Source organism: Nicotiana tabacum, chromosome 18, assembly GCF_000715075.1.
Source record: "Nicotiana tabacum cultivar K326 chromosome 18, ASM71507v2, whole genome shotgun sequence".
NCBI classification, from domain to species: domain Eukaryota; kingdom Viridiplantae; phylum Streptophyta; class Magnoliopsida; order Solanales; family Solanaceae; genus Nicotiana; species Nicotiana tabacum.
In genome coordinates, this window is record NC_134097.1 from 137,309,368 (window position 1) to 137,315,398 (window position 6,031).

The following is a 6,031-nucleotide window of genomic DNA, read 5'->3' on the forward strand; positions in this document are numbered from 1 at the left end:
TTAGGGTTTTAAACCCTAAACTGAACTTTTTCTTCCAGCCAGCATTAGGGTTTTAAACCCTAAACTGAGCTTTTCCATGCAATCAGCATTAGGGTTTTAAACCCTAAACTGAATTCTTCCTTTGTTCGGCGTTAGGGTTTTTAAACCCCAAACCGAACCTCTCCCCAGCTAGCCGGTGTTAGGGCTCCAGCCCTGAACTGACCATGTATATCCTCTTTCATCAATTTTATGAACTTCCTGGTGAATAATTAACGAAATTTTCCTAGTGAAACTGGGGCAGAAAATTTCGTTTGTTTGTTTGTTTTCTCGCGCAGGTCTGACCTCGAGCCACATGGATCGAAATGACCCACGAGATAAATCCCAGTTCGGAATCAAAGAAGAAAAAAGACAAAAAAAGATATCCCGAGATATCAGAGTAAAGGGAAAGCAAATCGACTCCAACATTTGACTAAGGTCCTGAACTCTGCCAGTCACATTTTATTCGGTATCCCGGAGATTAAACAAGTCGCCGCAACTCGCAAGCATCAAGATTCAGATCAGAGTCTACAAGCAGAATCAGCTAAGACCCAAGATCAAGTCGTAAAAGAATCATAGATAGGAATCTTGTAACTAGCAGTTGACATACACATAAGTAGTTAGCTCAGTTTCCAATTTCCATTTGGTTGTAATAAGGCGGTCAGTAACGTAGCAGTGGCAACAGCAGCAGCAGTAGCAGCAAGCATTGCAATCCCATGGTAGTCCCAGCTACCAAAACTTCCCGAACTACATTGACCTGATTCCTGTTTAGCCCAGGATATGTAGGAAATCTTTGAAGCAAGATTCGGTCAGATCTTTCAAAAAATGCTTCATACGGAGTGTTCTATAGGCAAAAATCGCTCATACTCGCTCACTTTATCTTTGCACGAAAACCCTTCGGGTTTCCGAACAAAGAGGGGCAGCTGTGAGCACGTGATTTTTGTTTTCGCACGACAATCGCTCCAAAAAGAAATAAAAAAAATATAATTGGCCCTGCTGTACAATTTCGGATTTCTGTGCGGCACCTTGTTGATTTATTTGTGACTTTGGCCCATTTTTATTTATATACTTTATTAAAATGAAATTCAAAAAAAATATATGTGTCCTGCATAATTCAAACCGTAATCCGGTCGTTAAATAGAAAATCATGAATAGGCATTTTCGTCCGTTGATTTTATTTGGTTTGACTTTACCTGTTTTGAAATATTTTAGTGTGTGCGCAAATAATTGTATTGAGTGTGTATTTAATTTTAATTTGATTTTTTGGCTTAGTTTTGTTTTTAAAATAAATAAGAAAAGGAAATAAATAAATAAAAAATATAATAAAAAAAAAAGACCCCTTCCCTTCCGGACTTGGGCCAATTTTAACAAAATTGGCCCAAACAAACTCAGCCCAAACCCAGGCCTGCCCGGTCCAACACCAGTGGATGCCCAGGGTGTCTAAACGACACCGTTTTAATCCAGTGTGGTCTGGGCCGTTGATCTCAGATTGATCAACGGCCAAGATCATTTCCCCACAACCCACTGAGGAACCCGACCCGTTTCCACCCGGACCAACCCAAACCCCTTACCCTCGAAACGACACCGTTCCACTTAAGCCATCAGATCCAGACCGTAGATCTAAATTGATCTAACGGTCGAGATCCGCCTACTCATTCCATATATAAGCCCTTAACATACCCTACCCCCTATCCAATACCCCGACCTCCGTCTTCAACCTCATCCCCCATCAAACCCTAGAGCCGCCCTTGTATCCCCCACCATGAAAACCGGCGGCATGAACGCCGGTGACCTCGCCATGAACACCATAGAACCCCCTCACCACCCTGAACATAGACCTGTTAACCGTTTGGTTCGAATCACCCCCCAGGTCCTCGAATCTTCATTTGAAGATTCGAGTCAAAACTCGATCTACACCAAACAACCCCAGCTTCATACCAGACACTCCCCGGACCTTCCTCGTGACCAAACCATACTTGGTTTGGTCCGAATCTAACCAGGGAAGCACGAATATTAGATCTGAGTTTTGAAACCACAAGGTCCCTCGTCACTGGTTCAAACCGGTTCAAACCAAAGAGTTTAAGGTCTGATGGACTTTAATCAAAGTGTTTCTCATTTGAGAAACACTTCGATTAAAGCCCGTTCAGCCTTAAGAAAGTTGTCCGAGTCCGAGTTTGAGGTTTTGATTTTTCAAGATTTAAGGTGAGTTTCTTTCTCTTCTTTATTTGTTTTGGCCCATTTGATTGTGTTGAAGTCTGTTCATGCTTTGATTTTGTGTCTTTGAATTTTGTCAAATGTGCCCCGTCCATTTGCCTGAACTTCTTGTTTGTTTGAATAAGCCTTTCATTTGATCTGATAATGTATATGAATGTTGTGCAAGTAGCGGATTTTCAAGTTTGGACTGACTAATGACTCCTCGAGTGTATTTCTGCTTAGTCAGTATAATTCGAACCATGTTTAAATGTCTGATTTTGGCTACGATTGTGTATGTTAATGCTAATATAGTCGAGTCGACATGTGTCGTCAATTAGTTTCAACTGCTTGAGCAAAGTTAAATCGATTTGCTTCTATTGAACATTTGCATGAATCAATTAAGAGCCAGTCCACTTATAGCTGTTGGATTGTTTGTGTTTAGATTCTGAATTGGAAGGCATGTGCACTCGTGCACAGCATGTGCACTGGTGCATCTCATGTGCTTTGTGCACAGCCTGTGGCCTGCATAAAAGCCTTTGTTAAGTTTTAAACAATTTGACAGCATATGCTGTCAGATACATTCCACTGCCCATACTTGGCTTTAGTTTAAAGAAGTATTTAAACCTTTTAAAAGTGAAATCTGCCAGGGAATGTTGATGGGGTTTAATACTTAATTAGCTAAAGTTGGAAATGGAAGGCACATGGGAAGGGTACTGTGATTTCTGAAAACAGGCTGTTTAAAAAGAGTAGGATAGAGGCTTATAAAAAGGGGGGATAGACATACAGAAGAGGAAGAGGACTTGGAGGGTTGTAAAAGAAAAATACTGTGAGGAGTTTGAAAAGGAGAGCTGAAATACATACAAAATAGATACACATAGATAGAGGGAGATTAAGGGATAGAAGGGATACAACCAACAATCAGAAACTTTCTTCCTCCTATTGTTATTGGGTTTTCAGTTGTTTCAATTTGTTCAAACCAATTCTGATCCTTTGAAATCCCAGTTGTGTCTATTAGTTGAGTGCTTTCATTGGTTTACTACTGTTTTGATCTATCTGGAATTCTGATTCTACTCCACTGGGTGTTGCTGTTATTTGGCTATTGCTTTCTATTGGCCATAGTTGCATCACTGCACTCGAGCTTGTTTCTTGCTGTATTGCTTTGTCTGCTGCTATTCTGCCCTGCTGCTACTGATAGTGCTGTGATTGCTGCTGCATTTTTGTTGTCATCATACTCTGCTGACTTCCCCCTTTCCTTCAATTGTCAAATATTTCCAGGTACACAACCTCTGAAACTTTGTATTGTTGAAAGTTTGAAATTGAAGCAGAAATAAAGAAAAGAACAGTTGTTCATGTTATAACATTGGTGTTAAAAAATAGGTCGAATGTTATTTGGGATTGTATATTTTACTGCAAACTGCAAACACTTTGTATAAACTAGCATACATTCTGTTTGAGATGGACTGTCAGATAGCATTGTTCAATAGTAATGACAGTATGACATAGACAACATGTTTTGATTTAGTATATATTCAGTTCAGTATAACACTTGTTTGGTTTAGTTATGACTGTATAACATAGAGTCATGATAGGCACTTGTATGTATTTTGCCTAGACCACTGAATCAACAAAATTGTGGTACTGGGTCCGGGATAAATGTATCCCAAACAAACTCCCATGCAGTCACATTAAGAGTCTGGCTATGAATGCCAGTTCTCCTGTCAGTTTATTCGCTCCAATGCAGGTTCGATACTGAGTTTCGGTATAGATTGTTTGTCTCGAAATAATGTGATGATTGTTGAGAAAAACTAATAACCATTTTTGAGTTCACTTAGTAGTAATTCCCCTGATAAAACAGTCGATTTCGTTTATCAATTTCAAATAGGTTAAAGTGTTAAAAAATAGAACTTGGAGGTCGTTAAACATAACTCAATATATGTTGTTAGTTTGTTTGCAATCTCATTTAGCGAATTAATAAGTTATCCACTCGATGAAGACAAAGCATGCGGTAACCCTCACCTTATGAACAATCAATCAGGTAATCAAACAAGTTTAGTTTCGGCAAACATAATAAGGATTCAGTCCGTATTTGTCCAAACCCGCAAAATTCGGCATCATCCTTCTCTTTAAAGATAAATGTAGTAGAAATGTAGTCATTGTAGGGTACCCTTCTAAAATAATGAGACGAGCCTCGCCGAATAAAAAATGCAAACTGCGGGGCCCTCAATAATTGATCACGATAAATACTTAGAATTTGGGAGGGACTGTTTAGAGAATTCCACTGCCTTCCCCAAAGATAATAACGCGTTTAGATTCTTTAGGCGCGACTTTAAGTTAAATTATATTCTTAAATTCGGGTGCACATTGATGTGACCCAAATCCAAATCTCAGCGAAGTCAAAATGTGTTGACGATCACGGGTGCATTGATTGTGACGTGGTTCGAGACGCATCTTCACGACGTTGCAATTCTATAAAAATAAATGATAATGATAAAAGCGGTTTAAACTTAATAAAAGCACATAAGTCACAACATGTATTTAAATCAGATATTTAGCCATTATAACAATTTAAGCGACCGTGCTAGAACCACGGGATTCGAGGGTGCCTAACACCTTCCCTCGGGTCAACAGAATTCCTTACTTAGAATTTCTGGTTCGCAGACTTCATTTGGAAAAGTCAAAAATTTCCTCGATTTGGGATTCAAGATAAACCGGTGACTTGGGACACCAAAAGCCAAACCTTTCCCAAGTGGCGACTCTGAATTAAACAAATAATCCCATTTCGAATATTGTCACTTAAATTGGAAAAACTCCACCCGCGCATCTAACCCTTCGGGGTGGGGCGCGCAAAAAGGAGGTGTGACAAACATATTAATTTTTTTTTTTCTTCTAAAACCATTGTGATTAGAGTTTAGATTCTTCATCAACAACCCCCTCTTTTTTTTCTTTTCTCGTTTCAGCTCCTTCTTTGAACTAAAAGTTTATATTCTTTTTTATTCCATTCATGTGGTCGATAGCTTAAAAGCTACCAATTTCTTTGTACTTTTCAATTATTTAAAAGTTAGTTCTAAATAAAGACGTCTATATTTGGTACAACTTAATAACATATGTACACTTAATAAGTAACAATATTTTAATTAGAATCATATGAACTAACTTTATTTTATTATCATAGTTGCATATTGATCCAATTAAACATCAAGTAAAATAACATCGTCATTCATAATATATTCTAAATTCAAAATTTTCTAGCTATAACTTAAATTTTATATTATAACTCCAAATAAATTCAAGAATATGCATATATTTAGTTTATTATTTTCTTGGGTGTCGTTGGTTGAAGTACCAATGTATTTTTAGTTTGATTTGCTTTTTCACATTTTTATTAATATTTACAATCCATAAACATTGGATAACTCTATAAAACATGATTCCTTCCTTCAATAAATTAGCTAAATAGGATCAACAATTTAACACTTACCATTTTCATAAATTTATGATTTATTTTCTTAGATTCTATTTTATAACTCAAATATATTTTTTTAATATTATTTACGTGAGTTTTAAAAGTTTGCGCACATTAATACAAGGTACACGCGCGCACATTAAAACTAGTTGTATATAAGTTACATCAGCCATCTTCGCAAAGGACCAACATAAAAGTTTCCGCTCTGCACATTAAAAGAAGTTTATAAATTGCGCCATCATTTATATTTGTTTATCTCAAAAAATGGTTGAAAATTGTTTAAAATGATGGCACCAGTAAATGGAAAAAAAAAAGATATAAAAAGAAGATTATACAACCAAACAAGAAAGCTTCTGAAAA